This window comes from Rhincodon typus, chromosome 28, assembly GCF_021869965.1.
Source record: "Rhincodon typus isolate 14 chromosome 28, sRhiTyp1.1, whole genome shotgun sequence".
Lineage (NCBI taxonomy): Eukaryota > Metazoa > Chordata > Chondrichthyes > Orectolobiformes > Rhincodontidae > Rhincodon > Rhincodon typus.
Genome location: NC_063359.1, coordinates 27,825,975 through 27,837,132, shown reverse-complemented (window position 1 = coordinate 27,837,132; position 11,158 = coordinate 27,825,975). Strand labels below are relative to the sequence as shown.

At 42.7% G+C, this 11,158-nt stretch overlaps 1 pseudogene; it reads left to right on the top strand.

The window, feature by feature from the left end:
• The first annotated feature begins 7,902 nt into the window (after positions 1–7,902).
• On the top strand, positions 7,903–8,032 carry LOC125486411 (annotated as a pseudogene).
• The last annotated feature ends 3,126 nt before the right edge of the window (positions 8,033–11,158 follow it).

Below are 11,158 nucleotides of genomic sequence, written 5' to 3'. Positions count from 1 at the left end.
TCTAGGTTGGGCCCTTCCTTTTGATTTCCCTTAGCCGCTCTGTGTCCCCCCCCCCCTCCCCTAACATGGCAAACACCTCGGGTTGATTCCCAGGCCCTGTTGGGGCTGAACAAGTGCTAAAACTTGCAAAGTCAGCTGGGTTGCCCCTCCCACCACAACTCCCCAACCCCGGTCACTCCACAGGGTAAGATAAGGGGTTTGGTGACGCTACCATCCTCTGGAAGCAAATGAGGATCCTTAACAGCCGCTTACAACCAATTAAAACTCTCCGACTGCAATTTTCCATTTGGCTTCCAGTTCCATGCTTTTGATGCGGACCATTCCAACTACCTGCAGAGGGCCTCCCAGGGGCAGACCATGGAGCTGGCCGGTTGGTTTACTGCTCCTCTCTGCCTACAGGTCACCATGTAGAGGACATTCCACCCACACAGTGCTGGCCTGGTTGCAAGAGCCATCTTTTATTCAAAATGGAAGAGTAATCTTGGGAAGAGGAAGCCTCCGTTTTGAAGCTCTCTCCTGCAGCCTTCACCATATTCTGTTGCCCCCTTTAACCTGGGCAGGCCTCTGAGTGGCCCTCCTGCTGCGAGAGTCTGCTCACTGTCCTTAATTCGATGGCTAGCCTGCCTTCTGGGCCTTAATTAGATGCTGCTGGGAGAATTGCATTGAGTGACCGTTTTCTGCAGTGTGGGGTTCAGCCCACAGTCATGTTTGGAAGCTAATCCAGGAAATATTGCTGATGAGTCTGTCCAGTTTGGCCAAGGTGGAGTCATTTAGGAGAACATCAAGATGGACCTGTTTCTTACCAAAGTGTGTGTGGTGTAAGATGTTGCCATACCAATGCATTCTCCTAATTGCACTTTTGCCTCAGGATGTTAATGTTTTACAATGCTGAAAGTTCTACATAAATGCATGTTGTTGATGTTACCATTGAGAATAATTTCAGCACCATGTATTTGTTAAATGAGCATCTGACAAAGACAGGAACTGGTCTGTCTTAAATCAGTTCGAGTCAAAGGGTCATGGAGATATACAGCATGGACACAGACTTTTCGTCCAACTTGTCCATGCTAACTAGATAGCCTAAATAAATCTGGTCCCATTTGCCAACATTTGCCCTATGTCCCATTAAACCCTTCCTATTCATATTCCCATCCAGATGCCTTTTAAATGTTGTAATTGTACCAGCCTTCAACATTTCTTCTGGCAGGTTATTCCATATACGCACCACCCTCTGTGTGGAAAAGTTGCCCCTTAGGTCCCTTTTAAACCTTTCCGCTCTCACCTTAACCCTATGCCCTCTAGATTTGGACTCACCCACCCTGGGGAAAAGACCTTGTCTATTTGTTCTATCCATGCCCCTCATGATTTTATAAACCTGTGTAAGGTCACCCCTTAGCTTCCAACGCTCCAGGAAAAATAGCCCCGGCCTATTCAGCTTCTCTGTCAAACTCTCCAACTCTGGCAACATCTTTATAAATCTTTTCTGAACCCTTTCAAGTTTCACAACATCCTTCCTACAGCAGGGAGACCAGAATTGCACGCAGTATTCCAGTAGTGGCCTAACCAATGTCCTGTACAGCTGCTACATGACCTCCCCACTCCTATACTCAACACACCGACCAATTAAGGCAAGCACACCAAATGCCTTCTTCACTACCCTGTTTGCCTGTGACCCTACTTTCAAGGAACTATGAACCTTCACTCCAAGGTCTCTTTGTTCAGCAACACTCCCCAGGACCTTACCATTAAGTGAATTTGTTTTACCAAAATGCAGCACCTCTGTAATATGAACATTTTTCAAGATGTCACTATTTATCTCCCCACGTTCTCTAACGTCCATATCTGTCTCCACATTAAACACTGATGCAAAATACTCATTTAGTATCTCCTCCATCTACTGCAGTACCATACATAGGTGGTCTTGCTGATATTTAAGGGGCCATATTCTCTCCCTAGTTACCATTTTATCCTTAATATATTTGTTGAATCACTTTGGATTCTCCTTAACCAATTTTTTGCCAAAGCTATCTCATCAATTTTTTGCTCTCCCTTTCTCTCTTAAGTGTGCTCCAAATGTCTTTATACTCTTCTAGGGAATCATTCAATTTCTGTTGTCTATACCTGACATATGCTTCCTTCTTATTCTTGACCAAAACCTCAATTTCTCTAATCATCCAGCATTCCCTACACCTTAACAGGAACATACTGTCTCTGGACTCTCGTTATCTCATTTTTTGAAGGCTTCCCATTTTCCAGCTGTCCCTTTACCTGCAAACATCTGCCCCCTGTCAACTTTTTAAAGTTCTTGCCTAATACCATCAAAATTGGCCTTCCTCCAATTTAGAACTTTAACTTTTAAATCTGGTCTATCCTTTTCCATCACTATTTTAAAACTAATTGAATTATGGTCACTGGCCCCAAAGTGCTCCCCCACTGACACCTCAGTCACCTGCCCTGCCTTATTTCCCAGAAGGTTGAGTTTTGCACCTTCTCTGGTAGGTACATCCACATACTGAATCAGAAAATTTTCTTGTACACACTTGACAAATTCCTCTCCATCCAAGCCCTTGACACTATGGCACTCCCAGTCTACATTTGGAAAGTTAAAATCCCCTACCAATATTGTAACGGATAACTGAAATCTCCTTACAAATTTGTTTCTCAACTTCCTGCTGATTATTGGGGCGTCTATAGTACAATCCTAATAAGGTGATCATCCCTTTCTTATTTCTCAGTTCCACTCAAATAACTTTCCTGAACGTATTCCCAGGAATATCCTCCCTAAATACAGCAGTAATGTTATCCTGAATCAAAAACGCCACTCCCCCTCCTGTCTTGCCCCCTTTTTGATCCTTCCTTTAGCATCTATACCCTGGAACATTAAGCTACCAGTCCTGTCCATCCCTGAGCGACATCTCTGTAATTGCTATGATACCCCAGTCCCATGCTCCTAACCATGCTCTGAGTTCATCTGCCTTACCTGTTAGGCCTGTTGCATTGAAATAAATGCAGTTTAATTTATCAGTCCTACCTCCCTCTCTGCTTTGTTCCTGCCTGCCCCGTCTGTTTGACTTACTCTTTTTCCCGACTGTATCAGCCTCAGACTGATCACTTGCCTCTCTATCTCCCTGAGTCGTTTCCCCCCCACCACACACCCCCTTGAAGAATCAAGCCTTAAATGAAAATCAAAACTTAAAAGGAAAACATCTTGGTGTGGTGAGGAGAGAGCAAGTCAGACAGCCTTCTCCTGTGTCTGTTCATGGGACTGGCCAACGTGTGGATGAGCAGGTCCAGGCAGTGGGCTGTGAAGACGCTCCTTATATCTGACTTCCTGCCTCCCTGCCATGGTTACCTCCAAGAGGAAATATGTGGCATTCAACGGCATGGCATGGTGGCTCAGTGGTTAGCACTGTTGCCTCACAGCACCAGGGACCCAGGTTTGATTCCATCCTCAGGTGACTGTCTGTGTGGAGTTTGCACATTCTCCCTGTGTCTGTGTGGGTTTCCTCCGGGTGCTCTGGTTTCTACCCACTGTCCAAAGATGTGCAGGCAAGGTGAATTGGCCGTGCTAAATTGCCCATAGTGTCGAGGGATGTGTAGATTAGGGGGATGGGTCTGGGTGGGATGCTGTGAGGGTCAGTGTGGACTTGTTGGGCTGAAGGGCCTGTTTCCACACTGTGGGGATTCTATGATGATGAGGCACGTTTCAGGCCTTCACAGCCAGTGGGCACGGCAGGGGCTTGTCATATATGTACTCTAACCTTTGTCCAATTATTACCAGCTTCTTTTATTCATGGCAAGAGCGTGCCAATGTAATACTCAATACAAACTGCATTTGCAATACTAGCATTGTACAGTCACTCAAATGGGGTTTCCAAGACATAAAGCAGAAAGTCAGTATTTTGTCTCTGTAACTCCAAGGAAGTCTTATTACAATTGCTGCTTCGATTGCCCATTAAAATTTGAAGATGTGACATGTCTCTGTTAATTGAGTACAATTCTGTGACATTGTAACTGGGAATGGTAGAATCAAATAATGCTTTATTTTACCGAATTGAAGAGGTGATGAAAAATGAACAGAAATGCTGCTCCTCACGACCTTCACTGAGAATAGTTCGGAGCAAAAACCATTTTTGAAGTCTAATTTATAACCCAATCTGGAATCACAGGTATAGTACAGGAGTATCAGGGAGAGTACACGAGTCAGGGAAACTGAAAACATTTTTTTTGGTTTGTCTTCAAAGGATTTGGGACTGAATTACATATTCGTTGTAACAAACATCCACTAACATATGTCAAAACATAATTAATTACTAGTATGCAAACCCAAACTATACCCTCTTTAAGTCCAATCTCACACACACACATTCGTTCACAAATAGGACAGACAGGACAAACAGATTTGCAACAATACTGCAGGCAAAATAACAGATAAGAGGAATAGATTCCATGGGCACAAACCACTAACATAGAATAAGGTGACTTTCTTACAGTTTTTTTTTGGCTTTTGTCAATGATGTCACATTGTTATTGACCACGGCACTCCTCAGTTCAGTAGGTGGTCAGTTGGATCCAAGTCTTGGCTGAGTTAGAAGCTCATCTTTTCAGAATCTTTAATGTTGATTTTGTTTCACTGACTGAGGTGGGTGGGGTGGCGGGGTGGGGGAGTGTGCAGAGAGAGAGAGAGATCTGGCTTAGCTTTCAGGCTTTTGGAGATCGGAGTGCCACTGCTCCTTTGGCAATTCTGTAACAAAACTACAACTTCGAACCAATCCAAAAGCTGTTGCTGGGCAGTTTCTTTATCAACCCAAAGACTCCTGGTGTTTCAGCTAGTCTCATAAAAGCGTCAAATCCTCCAAAACTTACTACTGTTGTGTAACCAATGAGTTCCACTTTAAATTCATGTTGTAAAAAAAAAGTTTATTCTATGTCACATAGCTGTCCAAACCTCATTTTCGCAGGTTATATAATTCAAATGTAGTGTATATAGTCCATACAATGTGAGGCCTGGGGAATATTATTGACAAGGCCTGGTACATATGCCACCTTCCCCCTTAGGTTTCCCACCCAAGATCAACAATTGGCAAATGGGGGTATGTTATGTTGGGCAGCAGGAGATTTTGGCCAAGGGCTGAAGAAATGTTCCCATCATTCATTTATGTCAATCACAGGAAGGGGAACCTGGAGAGTTACGGGAGTTTTAACCTTTCCTTGTCAGACCTTGAGAACCATTCTGTTCCTCCTGGCCTCACAAGGATAGGAACAATTTATTAGAAAGGCCTGCCTCGCTCTCTCCAAATACTCTTATTGGGAACAGTTTGGCCTGGTGGAAAAGCAACAACAACTTGCATTTATATTCCACACTTGGCATGGAGGAAGTGTTTCAAGGTGCTTCACCTTTGTGTTACCAGATAATGCCTCCTCTCGTCTGGTCAGAGAAAGTTATTGTTAATTTCTTCTTTGATTTCATCCATGGGGTGAGGGTATTGCTGACTAGTCCAGCATGTATTGCCCATCCCTAATTGCCCAGAGGGCAGTTAAGAATCAACCACATTGCTGCGGGTCTGGAGTTACATGTAGGCCGAGACCAGGCAAGGACGGCAGTTTCCCCTCCCTAAAGGGCATTAGTGAACCAGATGGATTTTCACAACAATCGACAATGGATTCATGGTCATCATTAGACTCCTAATGCCAGATTTTTACTGAATTCAGATTCCATCATCTGCCATGGCGGGATTTGAATTCTGGATTAATAGTCTAATGATCATACCACTAGGCTACTATCTCTGCTAAATTTGAATCAGTCTGTCAGAGCTGTTATTACACGCCTCAGGAGCAGGTGGGACTTGAACCCAGGTCACTTGGTCCAAGGGTAGGGACACTACCATTGCGCCACAACAGCCTCCTGGAAAACCATTGTTAAAAAGCAAGAATGATGTAGTTCATCTTTAGGCAATTTTGACAGCGTATCTGCCCACTATCTGTCAGTTGGCTGGGTTTAAAATAAACCTTTTCACTCTTAGGAGCCAGGATAATCAGTTGGACTTATTGCCTTCTGTTATATTGCTGCCATTTTCTGCAGTCAGGATTAGGAAACAGATGCAATAAAAAGCTACTTTAGGGGCAAGCAGAACCAGAGATTGCATGAGCCAGAGTTGGAAGCCAAGATGCAGGAGATCAGTTTTTTGTTAATGAATGCTGTGTTGAATTTCCTACCACAAGTAAATCAGCAGGCAAAAGGGATGGAGCAGGTCTATTCATGTATTATTTGAGGACAGAGTTTGCGTGAGGTGAAGAAGGTTTGTTGTAAAGCATTACTCGTGCTCCTTCAGCAGATTTATGACTCACCTGACTAAGTGAATTGCAGCCCATCCTTGGAAAGAGCGAAGAAACTTGCCTTGGGGTTAAAGACGTGAATAACTTAGTTTAGATCACAAGCTGGATCTCATTGTCACACACCTCTGTTATTCTATTGTACAACTAGAGTGCGGACAATGTAGCCACAGTACTTGAGAATGTGCCGTGTTCACACAGCTCATGGGAATAAGTGAAAGAAAGATGCATTTATATACCACCTTTCATGACCCCAGGATGTCCCAAAGCGTTTCACGGCTAATTAGGTGCTTCTGAATTGCAATCACGGTTGTAATATCGCAAATGTTGTAATGAGCAGCACCAATGTATCCATAAAAGTCTCTCATATAAACCTGAATCATGTAACAAAATGTATCATCAATATTCAGAGATCTTCCAAAGTGGAATTGGCAGCAGGGAGCTGATTAAATAAAATCAGCATAATAGTGCATTTTACTGAACTCCTTAGCCCACTCGTTTGCCATTAAAAACATGGAAGTATTTGTTAAACGTGTTAGTGAATATCACAGAAGGCAAACTTAGCCAATGGTGATAAATGAACAACTCGATATGGAGTTGGCTATAGTGAGAACCTTGCAGCAGGGCACTCATCAACAGTCATTGGCTTGATTTACCCAGCTCCCCCACAACAAGTCAGCTGAGACTGATGGACTGAAGTGGAATTACTCCACTTGTTAATATTTATAATCATATTATTATAATATTTATACCAGTTATAATAATTTATAATATACTTTTCTGTCAATACAGCAGTGGAGCAAATAGCATTTGCAGTTATTTAAATGTAGATGATACTACCATTTCTGGTGTGGGGACAATAGAGGCATAGAGTCATACAGCATGGAAACAGACCCTTTGGTCCAACATGTCCACGCCAGCCAAGTTTCCCAAACGGAACTAGTCCCATTTGCCTGCATTTAGCTCAGATCCCTCTTAACTTTCCTATTCATTTACCTGTCTAAATGTCTTTTAAATGTTGTAAATGTACAAATGTTGTAAATGTACAAACCACCCTCTGTGTGAAAGGTCCCTTCTACATCTTTCTCCTGTCACCTTAAAAATATGACCCCTAGTTTTGAACTCCCACACCCTAGGGAAAAGGATTTGTTATTCATATTATCTACGCCCCTCGTGATTTTATCAACCTCTACAAGGTCATCCCTCAATCTCCTATGCTTCAGTGAAAACACCCTCAGCCTATCCAGCCCTTCCTTTTAACTCAAACCTCCAGTCTTAGCAAAGTCTTACAAATCTTTTCTGAACCCTCTCCAATTTAATAATATCCTTCCTATAGGAGGGCAAGCAGAAGTGTACATGGTACTCCAAAAGTGGCCCCACTAACATCCTGTACAACACAACATGACACCCCAATTCCTACTCTTAGTGGTCTAAGCGATGAAGGTAAGTGTGCTAAACTCTTTCTTAACTGACCTGTCTACTGCAATACAGCTTTCAAAGAGCTATGTACCTGAACCCCTAGGTTTCTCTGTGCAACAACACTATTGGCAAGCGGAATTAAAAGCCAGTTTACATACCTGGGTTGGGGGACACCATAATCATGAAGGTGGTTCTTCCAGGACAAATCTAGTCCATTGCACTTTGGGTCTGTTGGTACCCACGATGCCCCCAACTGCTGGATACCTGACACCAAAGTGGCTGTCCAGGTTGCATCACTCCATCGTCAACATTTTGAAAATTGGCATATTGCTGTCTACCTGACTACGATTTCTATTGAATGAGATAACGTTGCAATACTTGCACGGTGGATGTGCACTAAACCAGCTGCAGAAAATTCAGGACTGGTTATTACAAGCATAGGCACCACTAATAGTTTTAAGTGGCTGCCAATCGACCTTTCTGGCTCTGAAAGTGAGCAGTTCAGAGTGTGGGGTCGCATTCCTTCAATTATTAATCACACATTGAGATTTTTAAAAGTGTTGCATCAAGCAAAAACATTTTTGGTCTTCTTTTGTGTCTCATTCTCTCTCCCTCTTAATCTAATGTCTATTTCCCACTCCAAATTTCTGCACTTGATTTAACATGAATTCACCCATGGTTATTTAGACTTCCTTCTCAATCCTTCCTTTATTTCTTAACTCAGAATATTTAAGGTGATAATTGGGGACGGGATTAATAGGGCCCTGATTTACGAATATCTGACTTTTGAATGCCTGTGCTTACAAACATGATCCCATAATTTTAAAGAGCATTTCCTGTACCTACGAATGGCTTTCCATTGTCCTGCATTGTGTTCTAACTCGTGTACGAATCAATTTGTGAAAGGACTCCAGAACTGAAGTCCTTCACAGCCTGTACATAGTTGCTTGTCCAACGTCTTTTGCTGTAATGTGATTAGCTCGCACTTCTAACACAGATTATTTAAAGCCTAAAAGTTGATTAAATTTTAGATTCTCAGTGCTACAATAAAATTTGGACCTTGCTTTGCTGAATTCTGCTGTGGAAAACAAAATTGCGAGAAAAAATATGAGAAATAAGAACTGGAGTAGGTATATATGGATCATTTTACCTGCTGCACTATTCATGAGAACCATGGCTTATCATTGGCTTCAATGCTGCTTCTCAGACCATTCCCCATATCCCTCAATTCTCTGAAAAGCCAAAAATGTCTCCATCTTCAACCATATTTCAGCTGCTTGACAATGAAAAATACACAAACTTCTGAAGTAGAGAATTCCAAAGTTTCTCAACATTTGAAGTGAAGGTGTTTCTCCTCATTTCAGTCCCAATCCTTATCCAGAAACTGTGCCATTGTGTTCCAGCTTCCTCCAGAATAAACCTCTTTGATAGAATAGAATCCCTACACTATGGAAACAGGCTGTTCAACCCAGCAAGTCCACACTAACTCTCCCAAGAGCATCCCACCCAGACTCACTCCCCTTGTAACCCTGCATTATCCTGCTAGAACACCTAACCTACATATCCCCAAACACAATGGGCAATTTAGCATTGCCAATTCACCTAGCTTGCACATCTTTGGACAGTGGGAGGGAGCCCACACAGATACAGGGAGAATGTGCAAACTCCACACAGACAGTTGCCTGAGGCTAGAATTGAACCTAGGTCTCTGGTACTGCAAGGCAGCAGTGCTAACCACCAAGCCACCATGCTGTCCCAACTTTCAAGACCCTTCAGAATGTTGCTTCCTTCAGGAAGATCATCTTTCATCTCCAGGGAATATAGCTCCAGTTTACTCAGCTTCTCATCCTCTGTAACAGTCTACTGAACCTTCTCTGTACCAGCCCTAATGCAATTTTGCATAAGTTGTACATAAATCTGAGAAGATGCCTAAACTAATGAAATTTATTTTATCTATATAAGAAAAGGCAACTGAGCTGTAGAAAGATCCAGGATATGGGCCAGGAGCAGGCAGGTGAGGCTAGTTTAGTTTTGGATTATATTTGGTACAGACTCGTTAGACTGAAGGCTCTGTTTCCGTGCCATATGACTTTATGTATGAATCACCAAGGGCCAAGTCTGGAGATGATGACATTTGATTCCCAAATCATTGGCTGCAATTCCAATTTCAGATTGACCCGTGGTGGATTTGAGTCTGATGAAGCAGGCACAGGTGGTTTCTCCCTGAAAATGTGGCCGGAGGTAAATGAGATTGTCTTTTTGTCTGATCAGCTAGTGTTGGCGACCTGTTTGGAAAATTATGTTACAATAGGAGGTTCTCTGGCTGCACATTAGTGATATTAGCTGCAATGATTCTCACTGTAAGCATTTTTTTCAGATTCCATATGTTAGGAAATCTTGATATATTAATAATATTAAATTATCAAAGGTGCTATATAAATGCTATTTATTATTGTTTTTGCTTCTTCTTTTTTGGTCAGTCATATCAAAATATACCCATCCTGAAAGATGGAAAAGGCCAGCACATCAGTGCACAAGATAAGGCTGAAGCATCTCTAGCCAGAAGTGCTGAGTAGATGATCCATCTCGGACTCCTCCAGTGGTCCCCAGCATTACAGATACCAGTCTCCAGCCAATTCGATTCACTCCACGTGATATCGAGAAACAGTCAGAGGTACTGAATAGTGCAAAGGCTATTGGCCCTGACAACATTTTAGCAATAGTACTGAAGACTTGGGCTCCAGAACTTGCCAGTTCCCTAGACAAACTCTTCCAGTACAGTTACAATACTGGCATCTACCCAACAATGTGGGAAAATGCCCAGGTATAGCCTGTGTACAAAAAGCAGGACAAATTAAACCTTGCCAATTATTGCCCCATTAGCCCTCTTTCGATCATCGGTAAACTGATGGAAAGTGTTGAAAGCAGCACCTGCTCAGCAATAACCTACTCAGTGATGCCCAGTTTGGGTTCTGCCAGGGCCACTCAGCTCCTGCCCTCATTACAAACATGGACAAACGGGGGCTGAATTCCAAAGGTCAGGTGAGAGTGACAGCCTTTGACATCAAGGATGCCTTCTACCGAGTGTGGCCTCAAGGACCCCTAGAAAAACTTTGTTCTACAACAGTAGCTAAGGTCCTACTTTTAATTGTGTAAGTCCTACCCTTGTTTGTTTTACTAAAATGCGATACATCATGCTTATCCAAATTAAACTGCTTCAACCACTCTTCAGCCTGTTGTCCCAGTTGATCAAGATCTCTGTCACCTTAAGATATCCTTCTTTACTGTCCACTATACAACCAATCTTGATATCATCCGCAAACTTACTAACCATGCCTCTGATATTCTCATCCAAATCTCAACCACTTTGCAGATTGGTGACCCTTTCTTCCTCTTTGTTTCTGGG